We start from the raw sequence: 26371 nt of genomic DNA, 5'->3' as shown, positions 1-26371 counted from the left end.
GGACTTGGGGGACACAAACAGCAACACACCTGAATCAAAGCCAAGGATTACAAATAGAAGTAAATGTTTATATCATGATGGGTCTTTGTAGAAAGGCCAAGGGATTCAATAGTAAACTACCTCCAAAAAACCTTGTTTGAGATAAAGGAAAACTAGAAGAGGTAAAAAAAAAAAAAAAAGTGAATAGAAAAAATGATGGGAAGAAAATTTACGATGAATAGTTAAATTATTGGTGGTTTTTATCCTTCTACTGGCTAATAGTATCCTGAATTTTCTGGTTTTTAAATTTTTTTTAAATGTTTATTTATTTTTGAGAAAGAGAGAGAGAAAGAGAGAGAGAAGGCGGGGGAGGGGCAGAGAGAGAGGGAGACACAGAATCTGAGCTCCAGGTTCTGAGCTGTCAGCACAGAGCCAGACGCGGGGCTTGACGCTATGAACACAGAGATCATGACCTGAGCCAAAGTCAGACACTTAACCGACTGAGCCACCCAGGTGCCCCTCTGTTGTTGTCGTTTTTTTTTTTTTTCCAATAAGCATACATTACTTTTAAAATAAAAAAATGTCTAAACTTTAAATAAAGTAGCCGGTTGCAACTTTAAGATGGGAAATAAAAAAATGTCCAGTTATGTAATGGAATTTTTTACTTATCAACATGGTGCCCTAAAGAGAGTTGCTCATAGCTACCTAAATTGCTCCTCAAGTAAATAAATGATAGGCCATGCTTAGGTCCACAGTGGACCTAAGGTCTTAACATGCTTCTCTATCACAGTTTTGCTGAGAAAAGAGAGGAGGTGCTACTGGGAGTGAGATTAGAAAACAAGGAAGGTAGATATTTCATATCACGAAGTGAAAATCTATTGTTAGGCCACCTCACGTGGACTTTTCCATTTAAAGAGCTTCTCCTCGGGGTGCCCAGGTGGCTCAGTTGGTTAAGTATCTGACTCTTGGTTTCGGCTCAGGTCATGAACTCATGATCTTGAGCCCTGCATCTGGCTCTGCGCTGACAGCATGGAGCCTGCTTGGGATGCTCTCTCTCTCTGCCCCTCCCCTGCTCGCGAGCTGGCGTGCTTTGTCTCTCAAAATAAATAAATAAACTTAAAAAAAAAAAATGAAGAGCCTCTCCTAGAGGCCACTCAAGCAAACATCATCAAGTAATCTGGATTTAATTGTTACCCTTAAAGATAGAATGTGATGAATAACCAGCAATGGGGTGCTCTCATTCCAAAGAGTTTCTTCATTTAAGTATCGAATAAACTCACTGAATTACCTGACATTTTACAAAAAGCGCTCATCTCTTCAAATTTTGTTATCTATGTTCCATTTCAGATGAAAATGTGTGACTTACTGTTCGTTTTAGAGGTCTGCAAACATCAATCTGAATTTTAAAACCTGTTGGTTTAAGTATTTCAGGTCAAACTAAGTACAGACAGAAAATATGATGAGAAGTATGCTAAAAAAATAAAACTTTCCAAGTTTTCTTACTTGTTATGTTCGACATTTCTCAGGGAAGTGAATCCCACTTAAGGTGAGTAATAATACACTAGAAAGGGGGAGGCTGGCAAGCAGGCCAAATCTCAACCTGAATAAATCTTCCTTATCAGTAAACACACACACACACATACACACGCACACACACAGTCCAAATGGACCTAGACTATGTTAGTCTGCTAGGGCAATCTTGACAAAATATCACAAACTGGGTGGCTTAAACAACGAATTTATTTTTCCACAGTTCTGGAGTCTAGAAGTTCAAGATTAAGATGTCATCAGGTTTTGTTTTTTTCTGGGCCTCTGTTCTTAGCTTATATGTGGCCACTTTCTTGGTATGGCCTCACCTGGTCTTACGTCTGTATTTGTACATCCCTGATCCCTCCAGGTGTGTTTTAATCGCTTCTCTTAAGGACACCAGTCAGACTGAATTAGGGCCCACCCCAGGGACTTCATTTTGGTTTAATTATGTCTTTAAGGGCCCTGTCTCCAAGCACAGTCCCATTCTGAGGCACTCGAGGTTAGAGCTTCAACATATGAATGGAGGGAGGGTGGGGAGTGGGGAGAAACAATTTAGCTCATGTCATCTAGGAAAGAGAAAACCAAACAGTCTATCTATACTGTTGAGCCGGTGAGAATTATGATCTACTCACATTGTGTCTCCATAATAAAGCAGAACTTGTGATTACTTAAAAGAATGGTTTTTCAACCTTGTCACTACGGATGCTTCATCATCCCTGGTCTCTATTCAGTAGATGTCAGTATCACCCTCCCACCCATCCCAAGTTGCAACAACCAAAATTTGTTTTTGTTTTTGATTTTGTTGTTGTTGTTGTTGTTTTGGTGAGTCCACTGGGACAATCACATTTCTTTCTTCAGACATTGACAAATTTCCCCTGGGAGGAAAATCACACCCTACTGAAAACCAATGCTTTAAAATGACTCAGTTATTAGGGCACCTGAGTGGCTCAGTAAGTTAAGCATCCAACTTCAGCTCAGGTCATGATCTCACAGTTTGTGAATTCAAGTCCCACGTCAGGCTCTGTGCTGATAGTTCAGAGCCTGGAGCCTGCTTTGGATTCTGTGTCCCCCTCTCTCTGCCCCTCCTCGCTCATGCTCTCTCTCTCTCTCTCTTTCAAAATAAGTAAACATTAAAAAAATTAAAATAAAATAAAATGACTCAGTTATTGGGGCACCTGGGTGGCTCAGTCAATTAAGCATCCAGCTTCGGCTCAGGTCATGATCTTGCGGTTCATGAGTTCGAGCCCTGCATCAGGCTCTCTGCTGTCAGCACGGAGCTTGGATCCTCTGTCTCCCTCTCTCTGCCCCTCCCCAACTCACACGCGGGCTCTCTCTCTCAAAAATAAATGGTCATTAAAAAAATTAAAAAATATAAAATGATTCAGTTATTCAGTCAAGGCTAGTAAGAGAAGAAGGAGAAAAAAATGTTGATCACCTCTATCATTGGCCAAGAACTGCACCAGGTCATTTCCCATGGACAGTTTTCAACAGATCACCATAACATCTTGAGAAATCGATGAGAACACCCCCATTTTCTAGATCGGGAACTGAACATGAGAATATGAGCGTCTTGCCGAAAGAACGGTACAGCTGGCAAGTTGTGGGATAAGAACGCAAATCTAAGTGGCATCCAAAGTCTGTGTCTAACTAATGCCACTGGAGCAGAATAACACTGTCATGCACATACGCCAAAATCCTTCATGCTGACACTACACTCACAAAAGACCAAGATCCCTGTCCCTGTGGGGACCATATTTACACAATGATGTGGTCGTCATTTTAGTTACGAGAAGCTGGATTGGGCAGTGGTTAATAGTTCAATCAACACGGCTTCAAATGTCAACTTTGCTACCAACTCGCTGTGTGTGGGGCAAGTAACTTGAACACTTTCTGCTTCCTCAGCCGTATAATGTCTACCTCATGGAGATGATGCCCGGGTTTAATGAGACTGTCTATTTTAACTTCTTAGCAAAATGCCTGGCACCTAAGAAGATCTCAGTATAAATTAGCTATTTATATTTATGCGTCAAGGCAAAAAGCCAGCCAAACACAATTGCCCTGTCATTTCTGTGTAACCAAGGAACGGGTGTATTAGTTTCCTGGGGCTTTCATTGCAAAGTACCATGAACTGGATAGCTTAAAACAACATAAATTTGTTGTTTCACAGTTCTAAAGTCCCCAAGTCCAAAATCAAGGTGTCAGCAGGGCCATGTTCCCTCCAAGACCTAGGTAGACTCCTTCCTAGCTTTGGATAACGGCTGTCAATCTGTGGTCCATCACTGTGATCTCTGCCCATGTCTCCACATGACATTCTCTCCTGTGTGTCTCTGTGTCCACATCTTCCCCATCTTATAAGGACACCCTGACCCAGTATGATGTCATCCTGATGAATTACTCCTGTAATAACCCTGTTTTCAAATAAAGTCACAGTCTAAAGGTGCTGGGGGTTAGGATTTCAAAATATATTTCTGGGGACACAATTGAACCCATAACACTGAGGACGTAGGTCATATTACTTACAGTCCTGCTCTTCTAATGTCTTTCAGACATAACTTTCTGAATATTTATTAGTGCCTATTGTGTGCCAGTCACAGTTGTAAGCTCTGAGTACATTTCAGTAAACAGACAGGCAAATACCTCTGGTCTTTTGGAAACCAAATATTTCCTTTTTAGTTTAATTACCCATAAATATATAAAATAGTGAAATCACTGGGCTATTAGTCTATGTCAGGCACTGTTCTACATGCATTGCTTTTTTAGATCCTATAGGGTCGGTATAAATGAGATCCCTATTTTGCTGAGGCAGGGGGGGAGTTAAGTGAGTTGCCCAAAGTCACACAGCTAGTAAGAGGAAAAAAGTAGAACACAAACCAAGCGGACTGTCTCAGAGCCCAGGCTCATAAGCACTGTACCATATTTCAGCCTCTATGGATAAGTCATTGGCATACTGGGAAGCACATATTGAAAGTTCTCCATTCTTATTCCTGTAATGTTAAATATTCTTTACATACTGTGATTTTGCATAGTTATCTTCCAACCCCAAAAGTCTAACCCTTTATCAGCAAGTTTGTATATAAGTAAGCATTCTTGAGATGTTAGGTATAAATAAAATGCTGATAAATTAGGTCATATGCTGTGCTGGACAAACACATTTTCATAGAAGATGTCGCTTCATTTTTACATGACCTTTTGTTGATGATGGTTCCTAATTATTTGTTTAAGTTTATTTTGTAATTTTGAGAGAGAGAGAGAGAGAGAGAGAGAGAGAGCAAGTATGGGGGATGGGCAGAGAAAGGGATAGAATCCCAAGCGGGCTCCGATCTATCAGCGTGGAGCCCAACACAGGCTCATATTCACAAACCATGAGATCATGACCTGAGCAGAAATCAAGACTCAAACGCTTAACCAACTGAGCCACCTAAGTGCTCAGAGTACAGCCCCTAATCACTTGTTGACAGATAATTGACAGATAAATAAGTGACATTAACTATGGATAATTCCTCCATAACATCTTTCTCCCCGCCCCCCCCCTTCAGCAAAGGCTTAAATACACTAAGTAAGACTACCATTTAAAAGAACCACTAAAAGAATGTTTTTGAAATAAGGCTAAATGGACTTTAAATTAAATATTTTTCTCTGATATCAGGATCTCATGTGCAGCATTAGCTAAGATCTATCAGTATTTACAGCTGCACTATTTATAGGGAAAATCAGTCCCAGTAAAGTTAATTTCCTGGGTCCTACACGAAGGCTGTGCTGAGAAGTGAAAACAAAAATAGTTCATGGGTACTTTTTATTTATTTATTTATTTATTTATTTATTTATGTATTTATTTATTTGTTTATTTTTATGAAATTTATTGTCAAATTGGTTTCCATACAACACCCAGTGCTCATCCCAACAGGTGCCCTCCTCGATGCCCATCACCCACTTTCCCTTTCCCCCCCACCCCCCACCAAACCTCAGTTTGTTCTCAGTATTTAAGAGTCTCTTATGGTTTGTCTCCTTCCCTCTCTGTAGCTTTTTTTTCATGGGTACTTTTTAAACATATTTGTGGAGAATTATGACTATGGAGGGAAAAACCATCCCATCCCCCCATCCCTGAGACTCCACAAGCTTGGCAACACTCTGCCAATTGTAATTAATTTTGTACACATACTTAGAATGATGCAGTTCCCCATTTAGGAGAGGAATGACAGCCAGAAGATTAGGAAATCTTCCCCATTGTTTTTCTCTGCAAAATTTAGGAAAAGAACTTCATTGGCAAAACTATTCACATTGGACGGGTTCTTTCACTCAGCCTGCCACAACACAATGGCTGCGAGCATGGAACGATGTACGTAGTGATGCCCAGAAAATCCTGGTTTGGGGGAACTTGGAAGGAGAAGACAAGGGAATCTTGTTTTGGTCATAGCTGCATAATCATATTGAGTATCCTCAGGGAGACTGGGTGACTCAGTCAGTTAAGCGTCTGACTCTTGGTTTGGGCTCAGGTCACGATTTCACTCACGGTTCATGAGTTTGAGCCCCACATCCGACTCCACACTGACAGCATGGAGCCTGCTTGGGATTCTCTCTCTCTCCCCCTCTCTCTCTGCCCTTCCCCTGCTTGTACTCTCTCTCTCTCTCTCTCTCAGAATAAATAAATAAATTTTTAAAAAATTGAGTACCCTCATAACAGGCTAGAAGATCACACACATAGGAATCAATAGGAAATCTTCTCTAGTCTTTGTCTGTGTGCCCCATTATCCTATCCTGATAGGAAGATCCTAAGGGTTCTAAGCCTTGCTTGGTTTCCTTATATACCCAGGTAGTGCCTACATGGGGGGCAAATGGAGAACTACTAATATCTTCAGGTCAAATTACTATGATAGGTACATGGTACATACACAAATATGATATAAATCACATAGTATAATAGACCATACAAAAAATATAAAATACTAGGCAGATTGAAAAAAGTTTACAGGAGTTTTTAGGTATCGTAAGAAAACAGGTATCGTATAATGGAAAGAGTATCAGCCTAGGCTATTAGCAAGTGTTTGAACCTCTGAGTCTACAATTCACCAGTTGTGGGATCTTTGGCAAATTCCTTAACCTTTGAGCTAGAACATCATCATCATCATCATATTGTGATGGGCCTTGCATAGACTAAAAACTTTAAACCTACAGCTTTGTCCTCTAAGTAGTTTCTGATCTGAAGGTAGAAAAGACTTACAGATGTGAAGGGAAGATTAATTTTAAGATACAACTAAACAAGAAGATGATGCTTGATATGCTGGTCTAAGAACAGCTATCCTTATAGGATTATTTTGAGACATAAATATAATAATGCACGTGAGAGTGCCTAATAAATTGTGAAACGAGTTCTGAAGATTTCATGCTACAGCCCCATTTCCACTAGACGGGTTTTCTATTTTTGTTGCATTGTTTGAAACATTTTCTGTGCCATTCCAATAATGGGTAGTGTTGGAGGAGTCGCACTCAATACACATGAACCCCAAGGTGATCTGGGCAAGGATTCTTGTGCTCCCTGAGGAGGACTAAGCGTCTCTCTCCTCTCCCACCTTCCATCTGGAACCATTACCTAGATATGCAAGAATGTAGTGCCCCACCTGAGAAATATACACCACCACAACCTACAGAGTAAAAATCTCTTCCTTATTTTCAAAGAAAACACAAGCTCAAAACCTATGTTTGATGGAAATACTTTTTCCTTGATTCGTTTTACCATAAAGTCCCTTCCATACCTGTTTCTGTTTTTTGGCTTTTTTGGTCACCTCAACCACAAAGAAGTTAAAGACTAAATGCTCTGAGTTTGAGCTTGGAAAGCTTGCGGAATATTACCAAGGGAAAGTTGTCACATAACATGACGGATGCAACGAAACCGAGTTCTTCTGAAAGAACTCTATGTGACCACAGCATGAGTTTTCTTTCTTCAAGTCATATGATATCGTTTCAAATTTATTTCACTGTTTCCTAAGCAAGCACAATGATGCGTTGGATACACAGTGTGAATCTCCCGTCAAATTCCGAAAGACCTAGTAGCAGTTGGGCAGAAAAGTGAGGATGATGGGCATCACAGCCCACAGCTTTCGAGGATATAAAACAGGGGATCACTTTGTTTGATCTCATAATGGAAGAGCAGGGGAAAACCTAATTGTGGAGGCTAAATGCTGTGCCTTAAATAACCATACAACAACAATCTATGTCAGTTCATGGCAGGGAGAAACCAGATTAATTTTGGAACACAGCATGGTAGAAAAGAATCCATTAATTCTCAAGACCCTTAAGCCCCCAAAGACTGCTGACACCACCTTTTCTGTGCGGCAATCCTTCCCCCCTGTTGGGCGGCAGTAAATAAATGCCAGCTATTTAAGCATTGCGGATCAAGTCTGTGGATGCGAACGAGGAGTCAGTATTGAGAGCAAGGAGTCCACAGTTCAATGGCTCTGACTCCTGGGGTGCATTTGAACCATAATTCTGCATTCAGGTAGCTGACAAGGATAATAAGAGTCAGTTCAGCTCTGAGACTTGGGATTCCACTCATAAGTATGACAAATGGGTGGAATGACAAAACCATCTTTAATGACTGACCTCTCTGTGAAACAAAAATCCAAACCAAACTAATAAGTGGGCCACTAAAGGGCATTAAAGCCTCAGTTAAAATAAATACAAATAAAACATAGACTACAAACATAAATAAAAGACAGAATATAGATATTCAACAAGATTTGAAATGAGTGAGTGCCTAATGTCCATAGAGAACAAAGATTTAGGTCAGGTCACACATTGAGTGTGTTTTACTTTCATGATTAATTAACCCTGGAAAACAAGCAACTACAAAATCTCAGCAGCAAAAAACAACACCATAAAGCATTTATTTTTCACTCAGGCACCTATTGGGTTTCAACTGATGAAAGCTGGGCCCTAAGCTTTGGATTTGTCTAGGGCTGGTCTTTCGAGGATCGGTTTCTCGCATCCTTCTTGGACCAGTACCCAAAACACGCACGGGCATGTTTCAAGCCTTTGCTAATGTCATATCTGCTAACGAGCCACTTGTGAAAACAAGTCACACAACCAAACCTAAAGCCAAGAGGCAGGGCAATACACCTTGCCCACCCTGAGGCCCCAGCAAGGGTATGAAATGTATAATTCCTCTGGCAAAGGGAATGAAAAATTGCAACCAATAATTTAATCTATAACACCGAGGATGTCACAAGGAGAAATGGGTCATTTATGTCCATGCTAGGCCTTTCTACATCAGGAAACCACACGAAAATAATGAGGAAGAACTTCTGATCCCCAGAGCTGGAAAGAACCTTAGTCTAAGTCCCTCACTTCACAGATGAGGAAATGGAGATCTCAAAAGAGGAAGCCTTCCCCACAGTCATGTAACGGGTTAGTGGCCTACGTAGGCCGGATCGACTCACGTTCTATTGCACAACAGCACAACCCACCAGCGGAAGGGGAGGAGCCGTCTCCTCAACGAAAGGGTGTCAGTTCCAGTAATAAAGCTTTCCTGAAGATGGCATATTCTTTATAAAATTCAAGTGTTTCGCTGAAACACAGAAGTCCTTGGGCTTCCTAGAAATTTCTATCAAGAATGCAATATTACAGGGCGCCTGGGGGGCTCAGTCAGTTAAGCAGCTGACTTCAGCTCAGGTCATGATCTCACGGTCTGTGGGTTCAAGCTCCACGTGGGGCTCTGTGCCGACAGCTCAGAGCCTGAAGCCTGCTTTACATTCTGTGTCTCCCTCTCTCTCTGCCCCTCCCCCACTCATGCTCTTCCTTTCTTTCTCTGTCTCTCTCTCTTTCAAAAATAAACATTTTTTAACAATTAAAAAAAAAGAATGCAATATTACATAAACAACTGCCAAACTCACATTTTCTACAGCTAGCTATCATGCCTAATTAAAAAAAAAAAAAAAAAATAGAATCGCGTCATCCTGTATATACACTATAATCTTTACCCTTCCTCAAATGGAACCAGAAATACGACAAGTCATTGCCAAAGTTCTTCTAGTTGGTTATCCCACCATCAATGAATTTGTCCTTAAAAGTCTCTAGCACTCTACTCTTCCCCCTGGGGGGACCCACGCAGAGAGCCTAACCACTTCTTGCAAGGTCCTTCCTCATGACACCCCAAATCAACTCATTCTCTCTCATTTCTCTACATTGTAGCCTTCCACCTTCACAGAAGGATATTTTCACTATCTCACTTTCCTCTCCTATCACTTGTAAGTTGTGAAGAGACAAATGATATCTCTTAACGGTTTCACACTGGGGCCTCGCCAGGGCCATGCACAAAGCTGGTGTGCTAAGCGACTGAAGTTGAATAATAAACTATGACGACTGCCCAGAGGTGTGGCAACTTTTCCAAACCAAATAAACCCTAACACAAAGCTCAACTCTCCTGTGTGTAACCAAATCCTTCCGGATCCATAGGACAAATGATGAGCTGCTCACATAAATGAAGACACAGAACTGTCACATTTAGAGAATAAAATCCTGGCTTTCTGCGGCAAGTAGGAAAAGGAGGCTGGGGTATAGTAGGAGACAGTTCCCAAATCCCTCAGATCTTCAAATATTTAAAGGTTTGTCCATCAGAAGAAAGGAAAGTCTTACTTGGTGGGGTTCCAGAAAACAGAACTAGGACAAGTAGGTGAAGGTAGGAAGAGAAATTACGGGTGCTCAAAATATGGAATGACTGGGTAACAATTAGAACTATCTAAAAATGGACTAGGCTGCCTCATGTGGCTCCAAGTTCCAGGTCACCACTAGCATCTGAAGAGAAGCAAAGTAACAATTTGTCAGGGAGAACATTCAGGGGATTCTTTCTGGAGATGGGGGAGGACACGGGATGGTGCTCCGAGCTCCTTTGGAGTCTGTGATCCTGACTCCCACCCTCTCACCTCCTTGCAGCTTCAGTGAGGCCTCTTGGGAAGCAGTAGTGGGCAGCTGGTTAAGAAAAGGGGCCAGGGCAAGAGAACCTGGGTTCAAATCCCATCTCTGCCACTTACTAGCTAAGTGACCCTGAGTGAACCATTTAACCTTTTTGAGTCTCCACGTTCTCACCTGTAAAGTGAAGCTTTCTGCTGCCATTTGTTATGAGAGAGCAAGGAGGTTATTACATGTGAAGTTCTTCCAACAGTGCCTGGCAAAGACTAAGTGCTCATCAAATATTAACTTTTATGATGATTATTATGACTCAAAGTGGGAGAAAATTAGAGAAGCCAGAGCCATAGCAGAAAGGACGCCATGATGATTTGACTACCATCTCTGGGCACAGCAGGGCAAACACGGAGGTGAAGGTGGTGTAGACAGGCAAAGGGTGAAGGGTCCACTCTGGCAGCCCCGTTAGCATGCAGAGTTGCATGGTCAATGTCATGAACAGTTGCGGGATTTGGACCTTTCCCTTTTTCGCAGCACTTGGTGATTCATTGTCAACCCTGGAATGTACTTGGACTTTCCCCCCTTATTATGGCCTCTAGTGTCAAACTGGCCAAACATCCCTGCAAGTGTATCCAGCTGTCTATCTCATCCTTCCTCTGTACATCAGACATGGAACAAACAGTGTATTCCCTGTAGCAGATCAGGAAGAGAAACTTCTAAGGCCTCCAGGCAAATGACAAGGAATAAAGGAAATTATATTCAGTGAATTCTTTCTGAGGCACTTCTTGGTGGTGAGCAGGCTTGACCCCTCTCTGTGCACCCTCTTGCCCCACATTTACTATTTCATCCCATGGAGAGATGAGGAGCACACTCTCCCTCCTGCTTTCCCAGCCCCAAACCCTTTGGTTGTGAATGGTTCATTTCCTACAGCCCCAGCCAGATCTCTCCCACCTTATCAATTATGCACTCCACCGCTGGGCTGTGTCGACTTGTTCAACAATGCTTAGGTCTGGGCTCCTCGGGGAAAGGACCTTGTCATTTCTACTTTCACTTTGCAAGGTGTCACGTGTATTCCCAGCACTGTATAAGCAATAAGAAGGGGTTAAAGGTGGATTTTGTATGTGTTCCAGTTGCTAAATGAGAGATGGTAACTTCTGTTTCTGATTTTAATGCCCCCACCAGCCAGCACTCCCTTTATTTTCATATTTTGGAGACAGGAAATATACCTCATTTTAATTTAAATCTACTCTAGTAATCTTCTGAAATGAGAGAGGGCTGCCCTGAAGAGTTTAAATTAAACACCAGAGCGTCATGTAAAAATTTCAAAAGCCTATATCTCCCTCCAGTAATAATTGATTTTAACTATACAGTGTTTTCTGTACCAACATGTAGTACAAATCTGATCAAGTTTGTTGAATGAGTAAACAGGTAAGAGTCGATGAAGACTCGGCAAGAATAGGAGAGAAGCTGGTTTGGTGATATTTTTCCCATTTCACCACCAAGGAATTAGATGCATTAACACTCGTGAATGCCATGGTCATGATCTGAACCCAGGTTTCCTGATGCCAAGTTCTAGCCAAATGTATTTGATAATCAGTCCTCCACATCAGTATTTCCCAAACTTCAGTGATTTGCGGGCCACCTTTGAGATTTTGCCACGTCTATAGTCTGTACAATATGTATTTATTTGCCTGTAAAATTTACTTTATATTTTCCTTTGACTTAATTCATTTTGATGTGTGTGAGATAAGGAAAAATATTCGTGGTGCTGGCTGCCGGGACTACCTGAGAGCCAGCAGTGGGAAGCTCTTCCCTGTGCCAGGATGGCTGGCAGTGGGCATCTGAATCACTCAGCCTCTCAAAGACAGTCCGCACCCTCCCTCTCTCCAGCCCACCTCTTACTTACTTTCCATTCTAACGGCGCCCTCTCTAATTAAGGCCTCTATCCACATATGCCTGTGTCCTTGTAAGAGCATCTTAACTGGTGTCCCAGTCTCCTGCCTCTTCCACCTTGTCAACACACCTGTCCATACAGCCTCTCAATGGCCACTTCTTCCAGCCCCAGCCCACCTTCCACCTGCCGCCTTTCAAAAGAAAATCATTAAGACCCTAGTAAATCAAGGAAAGAGAAGCCCCACAATTTTCCTGTTCATAACTGGAGCATAACACACACCTGGGATCTCTTACCCATCCTGCTTAATGGGTAAGCTCAACCTTAGCAATGATTCCAAGAAAGTAAGACCGTACTTAACACGCTCAAAATGGATGGTTAAATGCCTCATATGTGTCCAACATTCAGCTGGTTTGTCCCAGAATGCCGTACTTGTTAAAACGTTGAAATGTGTCTTTACCAGTTGTTAAATAGCCACTATGCCTGGTCCCCCAGGGGTCTTTCCACCGCTCCAGTGGACCTTGTCCCCTCGTGTCCTTACATTCCTGCAACTGAAGTATGGGAGAGTGTCTCAGTACTTTGCCCAAACTACGTCCAGCATCCATGTCAACTGGTCTGAACTTGTGCCCAACACACTAAGTATTTTGGATATCACTATTCTGGGCTAGATTATCCCCCCAAAATTCATATGTTGAAGTTGTAACTCCCAGTACCTCAGAATGTGACTGTTTGGGGAGATATTAAGTTATTTAATTATTATTAAATTATAATTTGAAAAGTAATTAAAGTAAAATGAGGTCATGTAAGTGGGCCCTATTCCAATATGACTGGTATCATTATAAGAAAAGTTGAAGTTACACACACACACATATACACACACACACGAAAGACCACATGAACACACAGGGAGAAGATGGTTATGTACAAGTCAAGGGCAGAGATCTCAGAAAAGAGCAATCCTGCTTACATCTTAATCTCAGACTTCTAGTCTCCAGGACCATGAGAAAATAAGTTTCTTTGACTTAAGTCACCCAGCCTGTGGCACTTGGCTATGTATGGCAGCTCTAACAGCAAATAAACATAATCACCCTTGGTCACAATCACAATTGACGAGGTAAGAACTGAAACGTGGAAGCTGGATCCAAGGCAGAGAGGACACCACTGATTTCCCAGGATGATTTATTATGCATTTCCAATGCAAGCTTAATACAGGATTTTTAGGAAGAACAGGCCTTTGAAACCATAGTTGACTACAATATTGATCGTATAATCTAAGAATTCTTTGACATTCCCATTTATATACCTTCCACGATAGAAATAACAATTATGGATCTCCTTAATTCCAATTTTACTAGACAGGATTTTTTTTGTCTTCCTTTGTCCATATCCTCTGATAAGTTTATGAACTTTCATTATATTGTTAAACTTCCAAAACGTTTTTTTTTTAATTTTCTATTGTTTATTTACTTTTGACAGAGAGAAAGAGAGAGAGAGAGAGAGACAGAGCATGAGCAAGGGAGGGGCAGAGAGAGAGGGTGACACAGAATCCGAAGCAGGCTCCAGGTTCTGAGCTGTCAGCACAGATCCCGAGGTGGGGCTTGAATTCATGAGCCATGAGATCATGACCTGAGCCAAAGTCAGATGTTTAACAGGCTGAGCCACCCAGGAGCCCCCCAAAAGTTTTTTTATATTCTCATTGTTGGGGCAGTTTTAGATGAGGATGTAGAGAGGATTCACTCTGGTTTAATGCTTAAAGATATTACTTGTCTCAATTATAATTTCACTAGACTTTTCTTACAAATCCATTATTCTCATAAATAAAAAGGAAGATATTGAAGCAGGAGCCTTGGCCTCCGGCTGTCTTTGCCCTTGGTCATCTGTTTGAGCTTAGATATATTATTTAACTCTCCAGGCCTTAGCTTTATCATCCATAAAAACATCCTTTGGTATTCATTTAATACATATGTACTGAGCAGATCATATGTCCCAAGCCTGCACCTAAGGCCAGGGATACAGTGGTGGACAAGACTTATAACCTTTCAAGGAAATAAACATCAAACAAATAATTATACAGATGAGGATTTAACTGAAATTGTAACAAATGCTACGAAGGACAGAGTAATGAGCAAGTGTCCAATGCAGACATTGTAGCAATGGATCTACTAGTCATATGGAGGATGGCAGGGAGGACAGAGAAATCTTCCCAAAGGAAATGACTTGTAAGATGAAATGTGAAGACTGGAGAAATTGGAGAGGAGGGAAGTAAAAGAGAAGTTGATAGCACAAGCAAAGACTTTTCTCAGAAAGGAACACAGTATGGAAATATGAAATACCGAAAGAACACCAACATGGTGGAGAAAAGGGGGTTTCAAAACACACTAAAGACATAGGCAGGACCTATGCGAAGGCTCTACTAAGGAATTTGGTGTTCATTCTAAGGTCAATGGGAAGCCACTGGTGAGTTTTAATCAAGAATGAGGCAAGAAGAAATTTAAATCCAGAAGTTTCATATGCTCCATAACCATGTACATACAGTGTTTTGCTATTAATTTTATAACAATTTCTAAGTGTTTATTAGCATTCTCATTTATAGCTGAAAAGTGACTTAGTCATGGCATCCACTGATGCAGTTTCTTCTGGTCTGAAAAAAGAAAAGTGAAAGGAAGCAAGAAAGAAAGAAAGCAAGAAAGCAAGAAAGCAAGCAAGCAAGCAAGAAAGAAAGAGAGGGAGATGAAGAGGGGGAAATCTGCTCTAAGCAGCCAGAACCAATATTTTTGTTCCTCATTCTATAGATAACAAAAAAATTAACAGGTCACAGAGATTAAAGAACTCTCCCCAGGCCACAAAACTAGGAAGTGACAGCTTTAGGTCTAGAACACAGGGAAAAAGTTGAAAGACTCTAGAGGAGGGGGAGAAGAAGGGCAAGAAAACCATTTTCCTAACTATATTGAGAACCTATTCTGCGCTAACTGCTTTAAATATGCTATGTAATCCTCAAACCAATCCAGAAAAGGGAATATAAGTATGCTCACTATCTAGATGAGAAAACTGACAGAGAAGAGATTAAATTGTACGTCCATGCCAGGATTTGAATAGAAGTCTTCTGGACCCTGTTTTAGTGAATTTGTCATTACACTGCATGCTCCTTTCAGGATGAGGCAAAGGGCCTGTGGTCCCTAGCCAAACTCCAAAAACTGCATTCTTCATCTTGGATGGCAGGAGGAGGGGAGGTAGGTAATTAAAGCATACTTTAAACCGCTGAGTCAATCCCCTTTTTACAAGGTTCCTCTGGGAAAAAGCAAGATATATTATAGGAGGAAAGTAAGGCCTTTGTCTACTTCCTTTATGATTTCTAATCCCAGCCTATTTGATTGGGAAATCTTCTTCTCCACCTCAGACCCCAAAAAAAAGATAGATAGATAGATAGATAGATAGAGATAGATAGATAGATAGATTTTAGAATCCTGCTGAGAACCGCATCTTACTTCTTTTAAAATCCTGTTTACTTTTTACTTTACTAGATGCTAAGCCTACAATGAAGAACACAGTTTAGTTATAGTATGTGTGTCAGTGTGTAAAATGGTTTAAATCACAACCTCAGGACTCGGGCTGCCAAGGTTCAGATTGCTATCTTTACCACTTTAGACACTGTGCTTCATTTCCTTTACCTGCAAAATAAACAGAATTCCTATTTCCCAGGGTGATTGGAAGAATTAAATGAAATAATATGTCCTTAGCATAAAGTAAACATGGCTATTACAATGTTACCAAATACTGAATTTTATACGATTATTTTCTTTCTCTTTTTGGAAGCTAAGATAGGATTTTTCAAAAATTAATTATATCAAGATCACAGCAGTCAATTTATTGCTCTGAAATCTACATGTGGAAATTAGCTACAAATAAACTCTTGATCTCCTCTTTGTAAGTTATTCAATAATATAAAATAAAAGTACCAATGAGATTCTCTTAATAATATTTGAAATGCATGCCCTAAACAACCGAACAAAGTCATTGGAGACTTTGATGCTCTGTACAACACATTTGCTTGAAGAATTTCTAAAGCATTTTACCTCTAGTTCTAATAACAACAGCCTCAATTCTGACATGCTTGAATTTGTAGAAATACTAAGTGCTCAACCCTGCCCATCTGATCTTTAGTATCTGTATTTGTTTTCTATGGCTGCTGTATCGAATTACTACAAATTTAGTGGCTTAAAACGACACAAATCTAGTATCTTACAGATCTCTAGGTCAGAAGTCTGAAATGGGTCTGAGAGGGCAAAAATGAAGGTGTTAGTGGGGTTGAATTCCTTTCTGGAGGATCTGGGGAGAGTCTGCTTCCTTGCCTTTTCCAGCTTCGGGAGACTGCCTGCTATTTTCAGCTCACGGTCCTCTTCCTTTGTCTTCAAAGGCAGCAACAATGTCCCAAGTTCATCTCACATCCTGTTCTTAGTCAGTTCAGGTGCTGCAGTGAATACTACAATCAAGTGGCTTAATGATATATGTTCATTTGCTTGCAGTTCTGGAGGTTGGAAATTCCAGATCAGAGTACCAGCATGGACGGCCAAGAGCTCTTTCCTTGGCTTGCAGACAACCACCTTCTCACTGCGTCCTCACATGGTGGAGAGAGAGAGACCAAGCTCCTTGGTGTCTCTTCGTTTAAGGACACTCATTCCATCAAGAGGGTCCTACCCTCCTGATCTCATCTAAGCCTACTTACAACCCAAAGGCCCCATCTCCAAATGTCACCACATTGGGGGTTAGGGCTCCAACATCTGAATTCAGGGGGGCCCACTTCAGTCCGCAGTACATCCTATCACTCTGACATCCTCTTCTGCCTCTCTCTCCCACATCGAAGGATGCTTGTGATTATTTTATGGGCAGATGATTAACAACCTTAATTCTGTCTGCAACCTTAATTTTCCCTTGTCGTGTAAGGTTACATATTCACAGGTTTCGTTTTTAGAACGTGAACATCTTTCAGGGACATTATTCTACCTATCACACTATCATATCAACTGTAAGTTCATAGAATCTGGACAAGCTGCATAAACTCAAATTGGAAGAGAGCCGCAAGGAGTCAAATTCAGTATCCCAAAAGTGCCTTAAATTCTTATGATTTTAAAGTCATGCTGCCTTTATTTAAAAATGAAAAAAAGGGCGCCTGGGTGGCTCAGTCGGTTAAGCGTCCGACTTAAGCTCAGGTCAAGATCTCGCGGTCCGTGAGTTCGAGCCCCGCGTCAGGCTCTGTGCTGATGGCTCAGAGCCTGGAGCCTGCTTCTGATTCTGTGTCTCCCTCTCTCTCTGCCCCTCCCCCGTTCATGCTCTGTCTCTCTTTGTCTCAAAAATAAATAAATGTTTAAAAAAAAATTTTTTTTAAATAAAAATGAAAAAAAAATTTTTAATGAAGTTGGCACAATTAATCAAAGAAAAAGGTGATACATGTACCATATGTGCATTTGTATTTATTTATATGTATTTGTATAGCATATTCGTGTTTATACATGTATATAGTTGCGATGGTTAATTTTACATGTCAGTTTGGCTAAGTTATGGTAGCTAGTTCTTTGGTCAAACACCAGTCTAGATGTTGCTGTGAAGGTATTTTTTAGATGCTATTAACATTTAAATCAATAGACTGTGAGTAGAGCAAATTACTTCCCTGATGTGGATAAGTCTCATCCAAACAGTTGCAGTCCTTACAAGCAGACTTGGGTCCCCCAAGGAAGAGAAATTTCTGCCTCCAGACTGCCTTCAGCCTCAAGACTACAACACCAACTCTTACAGGAATTTCTCGACCACCGGCAGGTCCTGCAAATCCCACACTCTCCACCCCCATACTCTCATAAGCCAATTCCTTAAAACGAATAGATGGATGACAGATAGATGATAGATAGACGGACAGACAGATAGATGGATGGATAAATGGAGAGATAGATGGAAAATAGATAGATTTATTAGTTCTGTTTCTCTGGAGAATGATCCATGCTAAAGTTGAGGGGAATCTGATATTATCATATTAAACATGAGTGATGGAAAGCCAAGAACAGAGGATATGTGCCTAGGAGCACACATTTCTCTTTCTTTTATAATCAGAGTTACAGAGATCTTGTTTAAGAGTAACAGTAAATGAACTGTTCACTCCCTAGCATAATCCTTGGTTTCACTCTGGAACCTGGTACCAATGAATGTCTTGGCTATAGAATAAAAAGAAAGTAATAAAAATGAAATATCAAACCTAAAAAAACCTAAACTTCAATAATTCCATACATTAGAGTACAGAGTACACGCCTTCAATACTCCACAGAAGTTCCAGAGAGTCGAATTGTTAAAATCTTGCATTGTGCTATTTGGAGAACCATTAGAGTCCCCAGCCTGTAAGACCACGGGCAGGCATTGCCCTGGAGGGAAGCCCGGGGAGGCCAGAAGGGTCACGAGTGAACCATGAGGCGCTATAAGGAGGTTCTAAGCAATCCTGCCTTTAGAGACTCTGTTGTGTTGAGGTGTTTTCGAATAACATTTTGCATTGCATAAGATTGGTCTTCTTAATAGAGACCGTGAAAGAGAAAAGAAGACACACTATTATTATTATCTTCAAGTTACTGACAAAACAGGCATACCACCTAGTGACTTGTCTTTGCCTTGTCATTTTAGTAGACTGCATCACATTCAGTAAGGCTGGTGACCCAAAAACACTCTTGCCACTTAGTGAATGATACACACCCTCCACACTCAAGAAATAGTTTAGGACCTTGCTTTAGACGGAATGTTTGTGTGTCCCAAACTTCATATGCTGAAATCCTAACCTCCCATGTGAAAGTATGAGAAGGTGGGGCTTTGGGGAGGTGATCAGGTCCTGAGAGTCCAGCCCTCATGAATGGGGTTAGTGTCCTTCTAAAAGAGTTTCCAGAGAGTTCTCCTGACCTTTCTGCCTCATGAGGACACAAGACAAGACAGCAACCTATGAAGCAGAAAGCACGTCCTCATCAGACACGGAAACTGCCCATTGCCGTGTTCTCTTGAACTTCCCAGCAACCAGAACTGTGAAAAATAAATTTTTGTTGTCACAAGCAACCCAGTTTATGCTATGATCTTAGAGACGCCCAAACTAAGATAGACCTAAACCAGGAGTTGGCAGGCATTTTGGTAAAGGGCCAGATAGTAAACGTTTTCCGTTTTGTGGACCACTACTCACCCTGCAAGTAGCACAAAAGCAACCATAAGTGACACACGAGAAAAAAAAAAAATGAGCGTGGCAACGTTCCAGTGAAATTTATTTAGAAACAATGAAATTTACATCTGATATAATTTTCACCTCTCATAAAACATTATTCTTCTTTTGATTTTCTTAAACCATTTAAAAATGTTTTTAAACTCACTCTCATCTCATGGCCTGTACTAAAACAGGCAGGAGGCCAGGTTTGGCCCAGAGAACACAGTTTGCTGATACTTTCCATAAACCACAGATCCTGAGAATGATAAAACCAGTGAGTTATGTTTAGTGGAAAACATTCACCCTTTTCCTTAGCATTGAAAACACAATTGTATGGTACTGCATATGGATTATTTTAATTGCAGAAATGACTGGCTCTACCAGTTCAGATATTTGCCAATGTTTAAGTTACAAATTGAAAGTAGCTTACTTATTTTTTCATTCATTCATTCATTCATTCATTCATTCATTCTTCATTCATTTCCTCAGCAACTATTGAATGTACATTATGTCTCAATCCTAGTACTATATGAGGTATATATGGCCCAGACACTGTGTGAGGTACCAGCATTAAAGAGAAAACATTCTCAAAAACTTTTTTTAAAATTACTTCACAACAGGGGCACCTGGGTCGCTCAGTCATTTAAGTGTCAATGCTCTCATGGTTGCAAGATCGGGCCCTTCGTACAGCTCCGCACTGAGCACAGAGCCTCCTTAAGAGTCTCTTCCCCCCTCTCACTCTGCCCCTCTCCTGCTCGTGCTTTCTCCTTCTCTCTCAAAATAAATAAATAAATGTTAAAAAAGTAAAATAAAATAACTTGATAACACTGCTTTAATCTGGTTGAGATTTTGAATTTTTTTGAGTTAAAAATTTTTAATATATAAAGATGTTGGCCTTTTGTTTTTATTCATCCAACCCGTGCCCTTTTTTTTTAATATGAAATTTATTGTCAAATTGGTTTCCATACAACACCCAGTGCTCATCCCCACAGGTGCCCTCCTCAATGCCCATCACCCACTTTTCCTTTCTTCCCACCCCCCATCACCCCTCAGTTTATTCTCAGTTTTTAAGAGTCTCTTATGGTTTGCATCCTTCCCTCTCTGTAACTTTTTTCCTCCTACCCTCCCCATGGTCTTCTGTTAAGTTTCTTAGGATCCACATAAAAGTGAAAACATACGGTATCTGTCTTTCTCTGCCTGACTTATTTCACTTAGCGTAACACTCTCCAGTTCCATCAACTGATGAATGGATAAAGAAATTGTGGTTTATATACACAATGGAATACTACTTGGCAATGAGAAAGAATGAAATATGGCCTTTTGTAGCAACCCATACCCTTTAAAGAAGAGATGGTGTCAGCCCAAGTCAAAGGTATTATTGGCGTAAAACAAAGAAGAGCTTTTAACATGAATGAGAGTGAACCTTCAAATTAAATGAGATGAGAAGCTAGTATATGTTTTATCATATGCATTAGGGATGGTTTAATTAGAAGTAATTATAATAGTTTCAGCTGCTGGGAATGCAAGCTGGTGCAGCCACTCTGGAAAACAGCATGGAGGTGCCTCAAAAATTTAAAAATAGAACTACCCTACGACCCAGCAGTTGCACTACTAGGCATTTATCCACGGGATACAGGTGTGCTGTTTCGAAGGGGCACATGCACCCCCATGTTTATAGCAGTGCTATCAACAATAGCCAAAGTATGGAAAGAGCCCAAATGTCCATCGACAGATGAATGGATAAAGAAGATGTGGTATATATATATCACATATATATATATGTGGTATATATATATATGTGTGTGTATATATATATATATGTGTATGTATATATATATGTGTATATATATATATCTGTATATATGTGTGTATATATATGTGTGTGTGTATATACACACACACACACACACACACACACAATGGAGTATTACTCGGCAATCAAAAGGAGTGAAATCTTGCCATTGCAACTATGTGGATGGAACTAGAGGGTATTATGCTAAGCGAAATTAATCAATCAGAGAAAGACAAATATCATATGACTTCACTCATATGAGGACTTTAAGAGACCAAACAGAGGAACATAAGGGAAGGGAAGCAAAAATAATATAAAAAAAAAGAGGGGGATAAAACAGAAGAGACTCATAAATATGGAGAACAAACTGAGGGTTATGGGGCGGGGGGATTGTGGGAGGGGGGATGGGATAAATGGGTAAGGGGCACTAAGGAATCTACTCCTGAAATCATTGTTGCATTATATGCTAAAGTTTTTATTTTTTAATTTATTTATTTATTATGAGAGAGAGAGCAAGCATGTGAGTGGGGGAGGGAGAGAGAGATCGGGAGAGAAAGAATCCCAAGCAGGCTCCACAGTGTCAGCGCAGAGCCCAAATGAGGGTTCCAACTCACAAACCGTGAGATCACGTCCTGAGCGGAAATCGAGGGTCTGATGCTTAACCGACTGAGCCACCCAGGCACCCCTGAAATTAATATTTAGTTACAGTGACGATTAAGGCTAAGTTTCCACCCTTCAGGAAAATAATGGTCACAATACATTAATCTTTTGCAAATCAGGAATTGTGGCAGTGCAGTGCAATCTGATTATCAAGTTGTATTTACCGGCTGCCTCTTAATTACCTGTTTAAGAACATGAATCTGTTCTTTGTATCTGAGTGTGTTTGAATATGTTCGTAAGATTAAGTGTGGCTTGGCATTCATTACAGTCCTATCTATAATAGTCCGAAATTAAAAATAGCTTAAGTGTCCATCAGGAAAGGAATAAATAATGTATTTTGATACAGCAACACAATGGAATATGGCCATTACAAAAGAGTATTCTAGATCAACAGTCATTATTGAAAAAAATCTATTTATTAAAGAGGTTTAAAAAAACAGTTTACAAAAGAGCATTTATAGTTTGATCTCATAGAGAGGGTCAAATACATCAGGATCCTAAACAAAATTCTTAAAAAGATTATTTCTGGATGACCATGATTTGGGTCATTTCATTTTTACTAGATTATTTTTATTTTCTCTCTTGTTTGAATTTTTTTGCAATGGGTCTGTATTGTGTATTTGTTTAATCCTTAGTAAGTAAATAAAGCTTTCTGGTAATTGGCAAAAGTAAAAATCCTCAAGATTTTTATGATTAATACGATCATATGATCATTGATAAATAAATGATCAATTCAGTAACAAAACTGGCAAAAGTGAATGGAAGTGTCAGGGATTGCAAGCTTCTGCTCCCTCGGTGTGGATTTGTCACAGTTATTGATATTTACCCTCAACGTGAAGTTTTTGAGAACACCAATCCATTTCCACTATCCTGCTCTAAGTAACACCTTCATTTGAAAACTTTGAAGAAAATGACCAGCCTTTCTTTCTTCTCCATTCCTGGTGCTTTCTAGAAGCACAGCAACCTGGTTCTGGGAAGTTGAGATAAAACCCAGGTCACTCATCCTGCAAATGCAGGAACTGAGACAGAAAGGTGACGTGACAGGGATGATGCCCCACAACTAAAGGATGTCAACATAACCTCTCTCCCTTTCTCGTTAATTACAGAAAGTTGTATTCGATAAATGGACGACTTTGTATGTCAGTCACGCCTCACTAAAGTGGTCTTGGAAAAAAAGGAAAGTTAACTTGATCTGATCATCAAACTTTCGTGGTGTCCCAGAACTCAAACCAAGCTCGAGTTGGGATGTGTGAGTACTGTGGCCTCTGTGTGTTCCCAGAGCTCTGCCGTGGTCAAGGCTGTAAGGACAGGTCGGGGGAAGAGCCAGGCACACATCTGTGATGCTGACTTGGCAAAAGTGAGGGCTTTGCCAGGAGGAGGATTTGGGACAAATCTGTGTGTTATCCAGAATCCCAGGCCAGGAGCCCATCGACGATGCTTACGCTGTCCCTCCAAACGGGAGTTCAGAGGCGGCATCTGTGGCTTTCTGTCACTAAAGGAGTAGATAGAATTCCATAGTGTCTGGGGAGGAGGGAGCGGTTTGGGTGAAGGAAAATATTCAGTAAAAAGTAATAAAAAGACATAATAGCTACCACTTACTGAGAACCTGCTTATGTACTTTACATAAATTATTAACCCAAACTTACATTCAACCCACTAACCTTGGCTCTTCAGCTGATGCTAAACAGCTCCCCGACAGCACAGGTCACAGCTGTGAGGGACGCGTCACACGGCAGGAGGAGATGGAGAAGGAAATGTCAAAAGGAAGGTTATTCCTGTCAAGTGGGGCTCTGCAGTTTACAAAGACAAAGACGTGACAAGCCATCGGATATGGTGTTTAGGACATTTTCGGTGTCCTTTTAGAGTGTCGTGTTTCCATGCAATCTGACCCTACTTGGCTAACTGAATTAATTACTAGGGCTGAACTGAGTGTCTGTACAGTAAATGTACTGTTTTCTGGAAGTAAATGATTCATCCGTATGAGGCAAAGAACATTTTCCAGGAAGAGGACTTGCTATTTAACAAGTGCCTTCAGCTTATCAGAGTAGTTGTAATGGTTTATTGACATATATCAACTCCTTTCTGCCGAGTGAGCCCAGTCTATGAAGTCTATAAACCTGCTTTGTAAACCATTGCCCATTTCTTCCCCGTCACACCCCATCCTCTTGCCTAAAGCTATTTCAGACAGTCTGCAGAAAGGCGCAGATAAAATAATCATTTGCAAAAGGGGTGTGGCTCCAGCATGTTGCCCTGTAGATTACCTCTGAGTGGTTTTGTCATGCAGAAATTCATATGCATATGTAGTTATGACACCTGTTACCATTATTTCCCTTCAAGTGTTTTTACTCATCCCCCTTTTCCTGCTTTTCTCTATCTGTGAAATATGTGGGTTTCTGTTAACACTCATTATTCTACTACACCATTCTTTTTTTATTAAGTTCATTTATATATTTTGAGGTAGAGAGAGACAGAGACGAGCAGGGGAGGGGCAGAGAGAGAGGGAGAGAGAATTCCAAGCAGGGCTTCATAAGTGGGGAGTCTGACGGGGGTCTCAAACTCACAAACTGTGAGATCATGACCTGAGCCGAAACCATGACTGAGGCACCCAGTGATGACACATTTTCCCCGAAATGCACTCCACTAACTTAATATCCTAGATCAGCACTGTCCAATAGAAATAGAAGACAAGCCACATACGTAATTTAGAATTTTCTAGTTGCCACGTTAAAAAACAATAATAATTTAAGAAGAAACGGGTAAAATAAATTTTCATAGTATATGTTATTTAACACAGTATCTCTAATATACTACCATTTCAACATTGAATCAGTATTTAAAAATTTGCAAGGGTGTCTTTAACATTTTTTGTACTAAATTTTCAAAATCCAGTGTGTATTTTATACTTAGAGCCCATCTCAATTCAGACCAATCGCATGTGTGTGTGGCAGCCGCATGTGGCTAGAGACAGCATAGATCTAGATCTTGAATGAAGAAATTAAGTGAGATGTGAATTTTAGCCGAGCTTCTCATTAAGATCCTCTCCTTCCTCACCTCACCACCACCACATCACTTTAGAAATACAGTTCTCTCTCAGGCCAATCTTTCCAATTAACCAGGAACTACGTCTTAGGTGTCTCTGTAGTCTCTCTCCCACCTTCCACTCTCCCTTATCTGTACTGCCTTCATTTCACCAACGGGAAAACTGGTGCCCAGAGGGTCACACAGCGTTTAGGATGTAAATCCAGTCTCACAGATGACCAGACCAGAGCTCTTCTGATCTCCTTGAGCACATCCATTTCCATTCGTCCTATTTCTGCCTCAGGGCTCAGTCACCCTTCCTCTGACATTCTCCAAGACAAAAGAGTTCATCTTAAAATAAATAAACATTTAAAAAAAAATTTTTTTAAGGGGAGGGGGTGCCTGGGTGGCTCAGTCAGTTAAGCGTCTGACTTTGTCTCAGGTCATGATCTCCCGGTTTGTGAGTTTGAGCCCCGCCTCAGGCTCTGTGCTGACAGCTCAGAGCCTGGAGCCTGCTTCCGATTCTGTGTCTCCCTCTCTCTCTGCCCCTCCCCCGCTTGTGTTCTGTCTCTCTCTCTCTCAAAAATAAACATTAAAAATAAATAAATAAATAAATAGAGGAAGAAAGAAAGAAAGAAAGAAAGAAAGAAAGAAAGAAAGAAAGAAAAAGAAAAAGTTGATCTTACCTTCTGGGACATGAAATTCAGAGGCCCAAACTAAACTAATCCTCTAAGCACAATACATGGATTTAGGGATTGCCCGCCGGTAGCTCAGACAACTTCTGAGCTCTGCAACTCCTCTTTTCAGTTCTTAACAATGAAGGTAATAAACCTTCCCTGTAGGAGAAGCGGTGATTAACTGGCAGCCTGACTAAGCATTCTGTGCCACATCCATTCTTTTACACCCAGAAGACTGGAAGGTTAGATGCAAAAATGTTATTTATGATGGTAATCTCCCCCCCTCCCCCGCTCACCAGCACCTGGTTGCAGTTTGTCATTTAGCATTTTTCTACAGTGATTGTGTGTATCACTTTTGCAAACCAATAATACCTGTTAATAATAGAAGAGTGTGCCTAGTACCTTTTCTAAAGAAACAGTCTGATCACCCAGTCTTGGTTTAATTTTCCCAGATCTACAAATAGAAGACTTTTTTTTTTTTTTTTAACCGTTTCGGGTAATCATCTAAATATCTTCCAGAGGTAGAAATGCAGACATAATGCAGTCTGAGGCCCTATTGTATCTAAAAAAAATCACTCATCAGTATAAAATGACTTAAGAGTAATTCAAGCTGAGCACCTGGAGGCTTCTACTCAGATTTCTATCGCAAAACATGACAACACTTGATCACTTCAGCAATGCTAAGGGGAACGATTTGTTAACCTCTCCTTCTC

This window comes from Panthera tigris, chromosome D4 (genome assembly GCF_018350195.1).
Source record: "Panthera tigris isolate Pti1 chromosome D4, P.tigris_Pti1_mat1.1, whole genome shotgun sequence".
NCBI lineage: Eukaryota > Metazoa > Chordata > Mammalia > Carnivora > Felidae > Panthera > Panthera tigris.
Note: the sequence above shows the minus strand (reverse complement) of the source record.